Source organism: Oncorhynchus gorbuscha, linkage group LG15, assembly GCF_021184085.1.
Source record: "Oncorhynchus gorbuscha isolate QuinsamMale2020 ecotype Even-year linkage group LG15, OgorEven_v1.0, whole genome shotgun sequence".
Classification (NCBI taxonomy): domain Eukaryota; kingdom Metazoa; phylum Chordata; class Actinopteri; order Salmoniformes; family Salmonidae; genus Oncorhynchus; species Oncorhynchus gorbuscha.
Window position 1 is genome coordinate 27,669,884 of NC_060187.1, and position 16,050 is coordinate 27,685,933.

At 36.5% G+C, this 16,050-nt stretch overlaps 1 long non-coding RNA gene across 1 annotated transcript; it reads right to left on the bottom strand.

Annotated features, from left to right (window-relative positions):
* Positions 1-1,336: 1,336 nt before the first annotated feature.
* On the bottom strand, positions 1,337-15,619 carry LOC123996481. The gene is made up of 3 exons (XR_006831999.1): positions 15,593-15,619; positions 1,620-1,752; positions 1,337-1,367 (listed from the first exon to the last, which is right to left on the bottom strand). It is a non-coding gene; the product is annotated as an uncharacterized LOC123996481 (long non-coding RNA).
* Positions 15,620-16,050: the final 431 nt, after the last annotated feature.

Sequence of the window (16,050 nt, forward strand, 5' to 3'; positions counted from 1 at the left end):
CAGAATAAGACAAAGACAGAGAATGAGACGGAGACTGAGACAGAGAATGAGACAGAGAATGAGACAGAGAATGAGACAGAGAATGAGACAGAGAATGAGAATGAGACAGAGAATGAAAGATAATGAGAGAGAATAAGACAAAGACAGAATAAGACAAAGACAGAGAATGAGACGGAGAATGAGACCAAGACAGAGAATGAGACAAAGACAGAGAATGAGACAAAGACAGAGAATGAGACAAAGACAGAGAATGAGACAGAGACAGAGACTGAGACAGAGAATGAGACAGAGAATGAGACAGAGAATGAGACAGAGAATGAGACAGAGAATGAGAATGAGACAGAGAATGAAAGATAATGAGAGAGAATAAGACAAAGACAGAATAAGACAAAGACAGAGAATGAGACGGAGAATGAGACCAAGATAGAGAAAAATTCAAACCCACTGTTGGTGTCTGGAAACACATTACTCGTCAAATCCTTGCTTCCGCCATCCTTGTTTCCTCTATTCCTCTCAATGCGTGGAGGAGGAAAGGACCTAAGGTGCTTCCTCTCTGACCTCAATGAGGTTTGAAAGGAATGGAGGAAACAAGCCACAGCATATTCCACACAACCTCACCATCAGCCATGCTGTCAAAGAAGATCCAGTCTGTGCTGTTTGGTCCATGTTTGATGAAGGAGACATAGTGACTGGTCTCTATGCACAGCACTGCAAACAGCTCCAGTCTCTCTGGGTGGGGCAGGGGTGGGGTCGGAGGGTAGTGTGGGTGTGGGTAACCCTCCAGGGAGCTGCAGGGAGGGGCTGTGGGACAGCCGCTGGGGGTGAGAGTGCACCTGGAGAAGGGAGACAGAGGGCAGAATCAATTACTCCTAATCAAATAGAGTAATTATTTGGGATGCAAAGTGGTTTGTAGATCACTGATTCTGTGTACTCTGACTGCAATGTAGTATGATCTCATACACGTATAATGACACACAACACTATGACAGGTACACACACAGAGTGGAGTGTGTCAGTCTGTTCTTACGCCCTACCTGAGAGGAGCAGGTCCTGCAGAACACTTTAAATCCTGTCCTGCTGAAGACTGGGTCTCTGAAGCAGTCCACACACTCCTCATATGCCAGCTGACCACACAACACACACTGCTGGGGACACAGAACACACACCACGTCACATCTCTGCACAGATATGGTGTATCCTTGAGTGGCAATGTGTGTGTGTGTGGTGTGTGTGTGTCTGTGTGTGTGGTGTGTGAACTACCTTCAGAGAGGAGGTCAGTAATGTCCAGCTCCAGTGAAGGATAATCTTCTGAAACATCTTGAACTTCTTCCCAAAGCGAGGCATCTGGAGGATCAGACAGACGGCACCTAGAGAAGGAGAGGAAGAGACATACAGTCACTACACAACCACTGACTACAGTAGACTACCAATCTAGAGACCGTTGTATAGTCTAGCAGAAGACTTATCAAACAGCGCCATCTACAGGAGTGTCAGATAAATGAGAATGAGCATAGTGAGCGAGTACTGTGCACCCACACAAACCCACCCACACCCACCCACACACACAAACCCACCCACCCACACACACAAACCCACCCCCCCACCCATACACACCCTACCTCTGCCAGTTTGAGTCCTGCACTGTGGAAGGAGTGTTCCAGCAGGTGTTGGACAGTAGGCAGAACCAGGCTGTGGTTGTTATCCAGGAAGATTTGATAACAGTAACTGTCCTGGACCTTTCCCCCTGCTGACCTGGAGACTTTATAACCAGGTCTAGTCTTTAGATGTCTTTATAACCAGGTCTAGTCTTGCAACCAGGTCTAGTCTTTAGATGTCTTTATAACCAGGTCTAGTCTTTAGATGTCTTTATAACCAGGTCTAGTCTTTAGATGTCTTTATAACCAGGTCTAGTCTTTAGATGTCTTTATAACCAGGTCTAGTCTTTAGATGTCTTTATAACCAGGTCTAGTCTTTAGATGTCTTTATAACCAGGTCTAGTCTTTAGATGTCTTTATAACCAGGTCTAGTCTTTAGATGTCTTTATAACCAGGTCTAGTCTTTAGATGTCTTTATAACCAGGTCTATGTCTTTATAACCAGGTCTAGTCTTTAGATGTTTATAACCAGGTCTAGTCTTTAGATGTCTTTATAACCAGGTCTAGTCTTTATAACCAGGTCTAGTCTTTAGATGTCTTTATAACCAGGTCACAGTCTTTTTATAACCAGGTCTAGTCTTTAGATGTCTTTATAACCAGGTCTAGTCTTTAGATGTCTTTATAAGCCAGGTCTAGTCTTTAGATGTCTTTATAACCAGGTCTAGTCTTTAGATGTCTTTATAACCAGGTCTAGTCTTTGAGTCTTTATAACCATGTCTTTATAACCAGGTCTAGTCTTTAGATGTCTTTATAACCAGGTCTAGTCTTTAGATGTCTTTATAACCAGGTCTAGTCTTTAGATGTCTTTATAGCCAGGTCTAGTCTTTATGTCTTTAACCAGGTCTAGTCTTTAGATGTCTTTCTAGTCTTTAGATGTCTTTATAACCAGGTCTAGTCTTTAGATGTCTTTATAACCAGGTCTAGTCTTTAGATGTCTTTATAACCAGGTCTAGTCTTTAGATGTCTTTATAACCAGGTCTAGTCTTTAGATGTCTTTATAACCAGGTCTAGTCTTTAGATGTCTTTATAACCAGGTCTAGTCTTTAGATGTCTTTATAACCAACCAGGTCTAGTCTTTAGATGTCTTTATAACCAGGTCTAGTCTTTAGATGTCTTTATAACCAGGTCTAGTCTTTAGATGTCTTTATAACCAGGTCTAGTCTTTAGATGTCTTTATAACCAGGTCTAGTCTTTAGTCTTTATAACCAGGTCTAGTCTTTAGATGTCTTTATAACCAGGTCTAGTCTTTAGATGTCTTTATAACCAGGTCTAGTCTTTAGATGTCTTTATAACCAGGTCTAGTCTTTAGATGTCTTATAACCAGGTCTAGTCTTTAGATGTCTTTATAACCAGGTCTAGTCTTTAGATGTCTTTATAACCAGGTCTAGTCTTTAGATGTCTTTATAACCAGGTCTAGTCTTTAGATGTCTTTATAACCAGGGTCTTTAGTCTTTATAACCAGGTCTAGTCTTTAGATGTCTTTATAACCAGGTCTAGTCTTTAGATGTCTTTATAACCAGGTCTAGTCTTTAGTCTTTATAACCATGTCTTTATAACCAGGTCTAGTCTTTAGATGTCTTTATAACTGAGTCTAGGTCTAGTCTTTATAACCAGGTTCAGTCTTTAGATGTCTTTATAACCAGGTCTAGTCTTTAGATGTCTTTATAACCAGGTCTAGTCTTTAGATCAGTCTTTATAACCAGGTCTAGTCTTTAGATGTCTTTATAACCAGGTCTAGTCTTTAGATGTCTTTATAACCAGGTCTAGTCTTTATAACCAGGTCTAGTCTTTAGATGTCTTTATAACCAGGTCTAGTCTTTAGATGTCTTTATAACCAGGTCTAGTCTTTAGATGTCTTTATAACCAGGTCTAGTCTTTAGATGTCTTTATAACCAGGTCTAGTCTTTAGATGTCTTTATAACCAGGTCTAGTCTTTAGATGTCTTTATAACCAGGTCTAGTCTTTAGATGTCTTTATAACCAGGTCTAGTCTTTATAACCAGGTCTAGTCTTTAGATGTCTTTATAACCAGGTCTAGTCTTTATAACCAGGTCTAGTCTTTAGATGTCTTTATAACCAGGTCTAGTCTTTAGATGTCTTTATAACCAGGGTCTAGTCTTTATAACCAGGTCTAGTCTTTAGATGTTTTTATACTTGTGTCTAGTCTTTAGATGTCTTTATAACCAGTCTAGTCTTTAGATGTCTTTATAACCAGGTCAGTCTTTATAACCAGGTCTAGTTATAACCATGTCTTTATAACCAGGTCTAGTCTTTAGATGTCTTTATAACCAGGTCTAGATGTCTTTATAACCAGGTCTAGTCTTTAGATGTCTTTATAACCAGGTCTAGTCTTTAGATGTCTTTATAACCAGGTCTAGTCTTTATGTCTTTATAACCAGGTCTAGTCTTTAGATGTCTTTATAACCAGGTCAGGTCTTTAGATGTCTTTATAACCAGGTCTAGTCTTTATAACCAGGTCTAGTCTTTAGATGTCTTTATAACCAGGTCTAGTCTTTAGATGTCTTTATAACCAGGTCTAGTCTTTAGATGTCTTTATAACCAGGTCTAGTCTTTATAACCAGGTTAGATGTCTTTATAACCAGGTCTAGTCTTTAGATGTCTTTATAACCAGGTTCTAGTCTTTAGATGTCTTTATAACCAGGTCTAGTCTTTATAACCAGGTGTCTTTAGATGTCTTTATAACCAGGTCTAGTCTTTAGATGTCTTTATAACCAGGTCTAGTCTTTAGATGTCTTTATAACCAGGTCTAGTCTTTAGATGTCTTTATAACCAGGTCGAGTCTTTAGATGTCTTTATAACCAGGTCTAGTCTTTAGATGTCTTTATAACCAGGTCTAGTCTTTAGATGTCTTTATAACCAGGTCTAGTCTTTAGATGTCTTTATAACCAGGTCTAGTCTTTATAACCAGGTCTAGTATTTAGATGTCTTTATAACCAGGTCTAGTCTTTAGATGTCTTTATAACCAGGTCTAGTCTTTATAACCAGGTCTAGTCTTTAGATGTCTTTATAACCAGGTCTAGTCTTTAGATGTCTTTATAACCAGGTCTAGTCTTTATGTCTTTAACCAGGTCCTTTAGATGTCTTTATAACCAGTCTTTAGATGTCTTTATAACCAGGTCTAGTCTTTATAACCAGGTCTAGTCTTTAGATGTCTTTATAACCAGGTCTAGTCTTTAGATGTCTTTATAACCAGGTCTAGTCTTTAGATGTCTTTATAACCAGGTCTAGTCTTTAGATGTCTTTATAACCAGGTCGAGTCTTTAGATGTCTTTATAACCAGGTCTAGTCTTTAGTCTTTATTCTAGATGTCTTTATAACCAGGTCTAGTCTTTAGATGTCTTTATAACCAGGTCTAGTCTTTAGATGTCTTTATAACCAGGTCTAGTCTTTAGATGTCTTTATAACCAGGTCTAGTCTTTAGATAGTCTTTATAACCAGGTCTAGTCTTTAGATGTCTTTATAACCAGGTCTAGTCTTTAGATGTCTTTTATAACCAGGTCTAGTCTTTAATGTCCAGGTCTAGTCTTTAGATGTCTTTATAACCAGGTCTAGTCTTTAACCAGATGTCTTTATAACCAGGTCTAGTCTTTAGATGTCTTTATAACCAGGTCTAGTCTTTGGAATGTCTTTATAACAAGGTCTTTATAACCAGGTCTAGTCTTTAGATGTCTTTATAACCAGGTCTAGTCTTTAGATGTCTTTATAACCAGGTCTAGTCTTTAGATGTCTTTATAACCAGGTCTAGTCTTTAGATGTCTTTATAACCAGGTCTAGTCTTTAGATGTCTTTATAACCAGGTCTAGTCTTTAGATGTCTTTATAACCAGGTCTAGTCTTTAGATGTCAGGTCTAGTCTTTAGATGTCTTTATAACCAGGTCTAGTCTTTATAACCAGGTCTAGTCTTTAGATGTCTTTATAACCAGGTCAGGTCGAGTCTTTAGATGTCTTTATAACCAGGTCGAGTCTTTAGATGTCTTTATAACCAGGTCTAGTCTTTAGATGTCTTTATAACCAGGTCTAGTCTTTAGATGTCTTTATAACCAGGTCTAGTCTTTAGATGTCTTTATAACCAGGTCTAGTCTTTAGATGTCTTTATAACCAGGTCTAGTCTTTAGATGTCTTTATAACCAGGTCTAGTCTTTAGAGTCTTTATAACCAGGTCTAGTCTTTATAACCAGGTCTAGTCTTTAGATGTCTTTATAAACCAGATGTCTTTATAACCAGTCTTTAGATGTCTTTAACCAGTCTAGTCTTTATAACCAGGTCTAGTCTTTAGATGTCTTTATAACCAGGTCTAGTCTTTAGATGTCTTTATAACCAGGTCTAGTCTTTAGATGTCTTTATAACCAGGTCTAGTCTTTAGATGTCTTTATAACCAGGTCTAGTCTTTATAACCAGGTCTAGTCTTTAGATGTCTTTATAACCAGGTCTAGTCTTTAGATGTCTTTATAACCAGGTCTAGTCTTTAGATGTCTTTATAACCAGGTCTAGTCTTTAGATGTCTTTATAACCAGGTCTAGTCTTTAGATGTCTTTATAACCAGGTCTAGTCTTTTAGATGTCTTTATAACCACCAGATGTCTTTATAACCTCAGTCTTTAGATGTCTTTATAACCAGGTCTGTCTTTTTAGATGTCTTTATAACCAGGTCTAGTCTTTTAGATGTCTTTATAACCAGGTCTAGTCTTTATAACCAGGTCTATTTTTAGATGTCTTTATAACCAGGTCTAGTCTTTAGATGTCTTTATAACCAGGTCTAGTCTTTAGATGTCTTTATAACCAGTCTAGTCTTTAGTCTTTATAACCAGGTCTAGTCTTTAGATGTCTTTATAACCAGGTCTAGTCTTTAGATGTCTATAACCAGGTCTAGTCTTTATAACCAGGTCTAGTCTTTAGATGTCTTTATAACCAGGTCTAGTCTCAGTCTTTATAACCAGGTCTAGTCTTTAGATGTCTTTATAACCAGGTCTAGTCTTTAGATGTCTTTATAACCAGGTCGAGTCTAGATGTCTTTATAACCAGGTCTAGTCTTTATAACCAGGTCTAGTCTTTAGATGTCTTTATAACCAGGTCTAGTCTTTAGATGTCTTTATAACCAGGTCTAGTCTTTAGATGTCTTTATAACCAGGTCTAGTCTTTAGATGTCTTTATAACCAGGTCGAGTCTTTAGATGTCTTTATAACCAGGTCTAGTCTTTAGATGTCTTTATAACCAGGTCTAGTCTTTATAACCAGGTCTAGTCTTTAGATGTCTTTATAACCAGGTCTAGTCTTTAGATGTCTTTATAACCAGGTCTAGTCTTTATAACCAGGTCTAGTCTTAGATGTTTTTATAACCAGGTCTAGTTCTTTAGATGTCTTATAACCAGGTCTAGTCTTTATAACCAGGTCTAGTCTTTAGATGTCTTTATAACCAGGTCTAGTCTTTATAACCAGGTCTAGTCTTTAGATGCTCCTATAACCAGGTCTAGTCTTTAGATGTCTTATAACCAGGTCTAGTCTTTAGATGTCTTTATAACCAGGTCTAGTCTTTAGATGTCTTTATAACCAGGTCTAGTCTTTAGATGTCTTTATAACCAGGTCTAGTCTTTTAGATTGTCTTTATAACCAGGTCTAGTCTTTAGATGTCTTTATAACCAGGTCTAGTCTTTATGTCTTTAACCAGGTCTAGTCTTTTAGATGTCTTTATAACCAGGTCTAGTTCTCAGATGTCTTTATAACCAGGTCTAGTCTTTAGATGTCTTTTATAACCAGGTCTATCTTTATTTAGATGTCTTTATAACCAGGTCTAGTCTTTAGATGTCTTATAACCAGGTCTAGTCTTTAGATGTCTTTATAACCAGGTCTAGTCTTTAGATGTCTTTATAACCAGGTTCAGTCTTTATAACCAGGTCTAGTCTTTAGATGTCTTTATAACCAGGTAGTCTTAGAGCTTTATAACCAGGTCTAGTCTTTAGATGTCTTTATAACCAGGTCTAGTCTTTAGATGTCTTTATAACCAGGTCTAGTCTTTAGATGTTTATAACCAGGTCTAGTCTTTAGATGTCTTTATAACCAGGTCTAGTCTTTAGATGTCTTTATAACCAGGTCGAGTCTTTAGATGTCTTTATAACCAGGTCTAGTCTTTATAACCAGGTCTAGTCTTTAGATGTCTTTATAACCAGGTCTAGTCTTTAGATGTCTTTATAACCAGGTCTAGTCTTTATAATGTCTTTATAACCATGTCTTTATAACCAGGTCTAGTCTTTAGATGTCTTTATAACCAGGTCTAGTCTTTAGATGTCTTTATAACCAGGTCAGTAGTCTTTAGATGTCTTTATAACCAGGTCTAGTCTTTAGATGTCTTTATAACCAGGTCGAGTCTTTAGATGTCTTTATAACCAGGTCTAGTCTTTAGATGTCTTTATAACCAGGTCTAGTCTTTATAACCTAGTCTTTTAGATGTCTTTATAACCAGGTCTAGTCTTTAGATGTCTTTATAACCAGGGTCTAGATGTCTTTATAACCAGGTCTTAGTCTTTAGATGTCTTTATAACCAGGTCTTTAGTCTTTATAACCAGGTCTAGTCTTTAGATGTCTTTATAACCAGGTCGAGTCTTAGATGTCTTTATAACCAGGTCTAGTCTTTATAAACAGGTCTAGTCTTTAGATGTCTTTTAACCAGGTCTAGTCTTTAGGATGTCTTTATAACCAGGTCTAGTCTTTAGATGTCTTTATAACCAGGTCTAGTCTTTAGATGTCTTTTATAACCAGGTCTAGTCTTTAGATGTCTTTATAACCAGGTCTAGTCTTTAGATGTCTTTATAACCAGGTCTAGTCTTTAGTCTATAACCATGTCTTTATAACCAGGTCTAGTCTTTAGATGTCTTTATAACCAGGTCTAGTCTTTAACTGGCACAGGTCTAGTCTTTAGATGTTTATAACCAGGTCTTTAGATGTCTTTATAACCAGGTCTAGTCTTTAGATGTCTTTATAACCAGGTCTAGTCTTTATATAACCAGGTCTAGTCTTTAGATGTCTTTATAACCAGGTCTGTCTTTATAACCAGGTCTAGTCTTTAGATGTCTTTATAACCAGGTCTAGTCTTTAGATGTCTTTATAACCAGGTCTAGTCTTTAGATGTCTTTATAACCAGGTCTAGTCTTTAGATGTCTTTATAACCAGGTCTAGTCTTTAGATGTCTTTATAACCAGGTCTAGTCTTTAGATGTCTTTATAACCAGGTCTAGTCTTTATAACCAGGTCTAGTCTTTAGATGTCTTTATAACCAGGGTCTTTAGATGTCTTTATAACCAGGTCCAGTCTTTAGATGTCTTTATAACCAGGTCTAGTCTTTATAACCAGGTCTAGTCTTTAGATGTCTTTATAACCAGGTCTAGTCTTTAGATGTCTTTATAACCAGGTCTAGTCTTTAGATGTCTTTATAACCAGGTCTAGTCTTTAGATGTCTTTATAACCAGGTCTAGTCTTTAGATGTCTTTTATAACCAGGTCTAGTCTTTAGATGTCTTTATAACCAGGTCTAGTCTTTAGATGTCTTTATAACCAGGTCTAGTCTTTAGATGTCTTTATAACCAGGTCTAGTCTTTAGATGTCTTTATAACCAGGTCTAGTCTTTAGATGTCTTTATAACCAGGTCTAGTCTTTAGATGTCTTTATAACCAGGTCTAGTCTTTAGATGTCTTTATAACCAGGTCTAGTCTTTAGATGTCTTTATAGCCAGGTCTAGATGTCTTTATAACCAGGTCTAGTCTTTAGATGTCTTTATAACCAGGTCTAGTCTTTAGATGTCTTTATAACCAGGTCTAGTCTTTATAACCAGGTCTAGATGTCTTTATAACCAGGTCTAGTCTTTAGATGTCTTTATAACCAGGTCTAGTCTTTAGATGTCTTTATAACCAGGTCATAACCAGTCTTTAGGATGTCTTTATAACTTTTTATAACCAGGTCTAGTCTTTAGATGTCTTTATAACCAGGTCTAGAGTCTTTAGATGTCTTTATAACCAGGTCGAGTCTTTAGATGTCTTTATAACCAGGTCTAGTCTTTAGATGTCTTTATAACCAGGTCTAGTCTTTAGATGTCTTTATAACCAGGTCTAGTCTTTAGATGTCTTTATAACTAGTCAGGTAACCAGTCTTTAGATGTCTTTAACCAGGTGTCTTTATAACCAGGTCTAGTCTTTAGATGTCTTTATAACCAGGTCTAGTCTTTAGATGTCTTTATAACCAGGTCTAGTCTTTATAAACAGGTCTAGTCTTTAGATGTCTTTATAACCAGGTCTAGTCTTTATAACCAGGTCTAGTCTTTAGATGTCTTTATAACCAGGTCTAGTCTTAGATGTCTTTATAACCAGGTCTAGTCTTTAGATGTCTTTATAACCAGGTCTAGTCTTTATAACCAGGTCTTTAGTTTAGGTCTAGTCTTTATAACCATAGTCTTTATAACCAGGTCTAGTCTTTAGTCTTTATAACCAGGGTCTAGTCTTTATAACCAGGTCTAGTCTTTAGATGTCTTTATAACCAGGTCTAGTCTTTAGATGTCTTTATAACCAGGTCTAGTCTTTAGATGTCTTTATAACCAGGTCTAGTCTTTAGATGTCTTTATAACCAGGTCTAGTCTTTAACCAGGATGTCTTTATAACCAGGTCTAGTCTTTAGATGTCTTTATAACCAGGTCTAGTCTTTAGATGTCTTTATAACCAGGTCTAGTCTTTAGTCTTTATAACCAGGTCTAGTCTTTAGATGTCTTTATAACCAGGTCTTTATAACCAGGTCTAGTCTTTAGATGTCTTTATAACCAGGTCTAGTCTTTAGATGTCTTTATAACCAGGTCTAGTCTTTAGATGTCTTTATAACCAGGTCTAGTCTTTAGATGTCTTTATAACCAGGTCTAGTCTTTAGATGTCTTCATAACCAGGTCTAGTCTTTAGATGTCTTTATAACCAGGTCTAGTCTTTAGATGTCTTTATAACCAGGTCTAGTCTTTTTAGATGTCTTTATAACCAGGTCTAGTCTTTATAACCAGGTCTAGTCTTTAGATGTCTTTATAACCAGGTCTAGTCTTTATAACCAGGTCTAGTCTTTAGATGTCTTTATAACCAGGTCTAGTCTTTATAACCAGGTCTTTAGATGTCTTTATAATGTAGGTCTAGTCTTTAGATGTCTTTATAACCAGGTCTAGTCTTTAGATGTCTTTATAACCAGGTCTAGTCTTTATAACCAGGTCTAGTCTTTAGATGTCTTTATAACCAGGTGTCTAGTCTTTATGATAGTCTTTATAACCAGGTCTAGTCTTTAGATGTCTTTATAACCAGGGTCTTTAGATGTCTTTATAACCAGGTCTAGTCTTTAGAGGTCTAGTCTTGATGTCTTTATAACCAGGTCTAGTCTTTATAACCAGGTCTAGTCTTTAGATGTCTTTATAACCAGGTCTAGTCTTTAGATGTCTTTATAACCAGGTCTAGTCTTTAGATGTCTTTATAACCAGGTCTAGTCTTTAGATGTCTTTATAACCAGGTCTAGTCTTTATAACCAGGTCTAGTCTTTAGATGTCTTTATAACCAGGTCTAGTCTTTAGATGTCTTTATAACCAGGTCTAGTCTTTATAACCAGGTCGAGTCTTTAGATGTCTTTATAACCAGGTCTAGTCTTTAGATGTCTTTATAACCAGGGTCTTTAGATGTCTTTATAACCAGGTCTAGTCTTTAGATGTCTTTATAACCAGGTCTAGTCTTTAGATGTCTTTATAACCAGGTCTAGTCTTTAGATGTCTTTATAACCAGGTCTAGTCTTTAGATGTCTTTATAACCAGGTCTAGTCTTTAGATGTCTTTATAACCAGGTCTAGTCTTTAGATGTCTTTATAACCAGGTCTATGTCTTTATAACCAGGGTCAATGTCTTTAGTATAACCACTTTATCAGTCTTTATAACCAGGTCTAGTCTTTAGATGTCTTTATAACCAGGTCTAGTCTTTAGATGTCTTTATAACCAGGTCTAGTCTTTAGATGTCTTTATAACCAGGTCTAGTCTTTAGATGTCTTTATAACCAGGTCTAGTCTTTAGATGTCTTTATAACCAGGTCTAGTCTTTAGATGTCTTTATAACCAGGTCTAGTCTTTAGATGTCTTTATAACCAGGTCTAGTCTTTATAACCAGGTCTAGTCTTTAGATGTCTTTATAAACCAGGTCTAGTCTTTATGATGTCTTTATAACCAGGTCTAGTCTTTAGATGTCTTTATAACCAGGTCTAGTCTTTAGATGTCTTTATAACCAGGTCTAGTCTTTATAACCAGGGTCTTTATAACCAGGTCTAGTCTTTAGATGTCTTTATAACCAGGTCGAGTCTTTAGATGTCTTTATAACCAGGTCTAGGTCTTTAGATGTCTTTATAACCAGGTCTAGTCTTTAGATGTCTTTATAACCAGGTCTAGTCTTCAGATGTCTTTATAACCAGGTCTAGTCTTTAGATGTCTTTATAACCAGGTCTAGTCTTTAGATGTCTTTATAACCAGGTCTTTATAACCAGGTCTAGTCTTTAGATGTCTTTATAACCAGGTCTAGTTAGATGTCTTTATAACCAGGTCTAGTCTTTAGATGTCTTTATAACCAGGTCTAGTCTTTAGATGTCTTTATAACCAACCAGGTCTAGTCTTTAGATGTCTTTATAACCAGGTCTAGTCTTTAGGATAGTCTTTATAACCAGGTCTAGTCTTTAGATGTCTTTATAACCAGGTCTAGTCTTTAGATGTCTTTATAACCAGGTCTAGTCTTTAGATGTCTTTATAACCAGGTCTAGTCTTTAGATGTCTTTATAACCAGGTCTAGTCTTTAGATGTCTTTATAACCAGGTCTAGTCTTTAGATGTCTTTATAACCAGATGGTCTTTAGATGTCTTTATAACCAGTCTAGTCTTTAGATGTCTTTATAACCAGGTCTAGTCTTTAGATGTCTTTATAACCAGGTCTAGTCTTTAGATGTCTTTATAACCAGGTCTAGTCTTTAGATGTCTTTATAACCAGGTCTAGTCTTTAGATGTCTTTATAACCAGGTCTAGTCTTTAGATGTCTTTATAACCAGGTCTAGTCTTTAGATGTCTTTATAACCAGGTCTAGTCTTTAGATGTCTTTATAACCAGGTCTAGTCTTTAGATGTCTAGTCTTTTTAGATGTCTTTATAACCAGGTCTAGTCTTTAGATGTCTTTATAACCAGGTCTAGTCTTTATAACCAGGTCTAGTCTTTATAACCAGGTCTAGTCTTTATAACCAGGTCTAGTCTTTATAACCAGGTCTAGTCTTTATAACCAGGTCTAGTCTTTATAACCAGGTCTAGTCTTTATAACCAGGTCTTGTCTTTATAACCAGGTCTAGTCTTTATAAATCCAGGTCTGTCTTTATAACCAGGTCTAGTCTTATGATGTCTTTATAACCAGGTCTAGTCTTTAGATAGTCTTTATAACCAGGTCTAGCTCCTATAACCAGTCTAGTCTTTAGATGTCTTTATAACCAGGTTCAGTCTTTAGATGTCTTTTTATAACCAGGTCTAGTCTTTATAACCAGGTCTAGTCTTTAGATGTCTTTATAACCAGGTCTAGTCTTTATAAACTGTAGGTCTAGTCTTTAGATGTCTTTATAACCAGGTCTAGTCTTTAGATGTCTTTATAACCAGGTCTAGTCTTTAGATGTCTTTATAACCAGGTCTAGTCTTTTATAACCAGTCTAGTCTTTAGATGTCTTTATAACCAGGTCTAGTCTTTGATGTCTTTATAACCAGGTCTAGTCTTTATAACCAGGTCTAGTCTTTAGATGTCTCTTATAACCAGGTCTAGTCTTTTTAGATGTTCTTATAACCAGGTCGTAGTCTTTAGATGTCTTTATAACCAGGTCTAGTCTTTAGATGTCTTTATAACCAGGTCTAGTCTTTAGATGTCTTTATAACCAGGTCTAGTCTTTAGATGTCTTTATAACCAGGTCTAGTCTTTAGATGTCTTTATAACCAGGTCTTCTTAGATGTCTTTATAACCAGGTCTAGTCTTTAGATGTCTTTATAACCAGGTCTAGTCTTTAGATGTCTTTATAACCAGGTCTAGTCTTTAGATGTCTTTATAACCAGGTCTAGTCTTTAGATGTCTTTATAACCAGGTCTAGTCTTTAGATGTCTTTATAACCAGGTCTAGTCTTTATAACCAGGTCTAGTCTTTAGATGTCTTTATAACCAGGTCTAGTCTTTAGATGTCTTTATAACCAGGTCTAGTCTTTAGATGTCTTTATAACCAGGTCTAGTCTTTAGATGTCTTTATAACCAGGTCTAGTCTTTAGATGTCTTTATAACCAGGTCTAGTCTTTAGATGTCTTTATAACCAGGTCTAGTCTTTAGATGTCTTTATAACCAGGTCTAGTCTTTAGATGTCTTTATAACCAGGTCTAGTCTTTAGATGTCTTTATAACCAGGTCTAGTCTTTATAACCAGGTCTAGTCTTTAGATGTCTTTATAACCAGGTCTAGTCTTTAGATGTCTTTATAACCAGGTCTAGTCTTTAGATGTCTTTATAACCAGGTCTAGTCTTTAGATGTCTTTATAACCAGGTCTAGTCTTTAGATGTCTTTATAACCAGGTCTAGTCTTTAGATGTCTTTATAACCAGGTCTAGTCTTTAGATGTCTTTATAACCAGGTCTAGTCTTTAGATGTCTTTATAACCAGGTCTAGTCTTTAGATGTCTTTATAACCAGGTCTAGTCTTTAGATGTCTTTATAACCAGGTCTAGTCTTTAGATGTCTTCTATAACCAGGTCTAGTCTTTAGATGTCTTTATAACCAGGTCTAGTCTTTAGATGTCTTTATAACCAGGTCTAGTCTTTAGATGTCTTTATAACCAGGTCTAGTCTTTAGATGTCTTTATAACCAGGTCTAGTCTTTAGATGTCTTTATAACCAGGTCTAGTCTTTAGATGTCTTTATAACCAGGTCTAGTCTTTAGATGTCTTTATAACCAGGTCTAGTCTTTAGATGTCTTTATAACCAGGTCTAGTCTTTAGATGTCTTTATAACCAGGTCTAGTCTTTAGATGTCTTTATAACCAGGTCTAGTCTTTAGATGTCTTTATAACCAGGTCTAGTCTTTAGATGTCTTTATAACCAGGTCTAGTCTTTAGATGTCTTTATAACCAGGGTCTAGTCTTTATAACCAGGTCTAGTCTTTAGATGTCTTTATAACCAGGTCTAGTCTTTAGATGTCTTTATAACCAGGTCTAGTCTTTAGATGTCTTTATAACCAGGTCTAGTCTTTAGATGTCTTTATAACCAGGTCTAGTCTTTAGATGTCTTTATAACCAGGTCTAGTCTTTAGATGTCTTTATAACCAGGTCTAGTCTTTAGATGTCTTTATAACCAGGTCTAGTCTTTAGATGTCTTTATAACCAGGTCTAGTCTTTAGATGTTTATAACCAGGTCTAGTCTTTAGATGTCTTTATAACCAGGTCTAGTCTTTAGATGTCTTTATAACCAGGTCTGGGTCTTAGATGTCTTTATAAATCCAGGTCTAGTCTTTAGATGTCTTTATAACCAGGTCTAGTCTTTAGATGTCTTTATAACCAGGTCTAGTCTTTATAACCAGGTCTAGTCTTTATAACCAGGTCTAGTCTTTAGATGTCTTTATAACCAGGTCTAGTCTTTAGATGTCTTTATAACCAGGTCTAGTCTTTATAACCAGGTCTAGTCTTTATAACCAGGTCTAGTCTTTATAACCAGGTCTAGTCTTTATAACCAGGTCTAGTCTTTAGATGTCTTTATGTCTTTATAACCAGGTCTAGTCTTTAGATGTCTTTATAAACAGGTCAAGTCTGGTAATCAAGTATGTATTACATTGGTGTAGTGAAAAGCTACATTACAATTCAAATAGAACATAGGTTAGAGTAAGGTATTCTTACAGTTTGAGGAGAGGATCCAGACAGAAATATGGTGCATAATGAGGGTAAGAAACTCTTCTGATCTGAACAAGAACACAACCACACACAGACACACTCAGTCCTTCAGAAATCACCCTATTAAGTCTAGTTCATTTACAGTTGCGACTGTCCTGTTAGAAAGCCTATAGCAGTAAGGCAGATGTTTGTTCACCTTTCCTCTTGTGGTGAATGTGTGCAGTATCCAAGTCCCCGGCAGCTGCTGCACTGTTTCAATGCCCTTCCACAAAACTCACTGATCAGAGAGACATCAATAAACACATGCAACACATGTATTAGCACCCTGCTTTCCACAATTACTACACCTCCTAAGCACACACACACACACGCTGGCTGACCTGCGGAGCGGGTTGACGATGTCATGTAGCAGGGTACTCTGGATGGGGGCATCCCTAGGCTCTGTTGACTTAAACAGCAGGGAG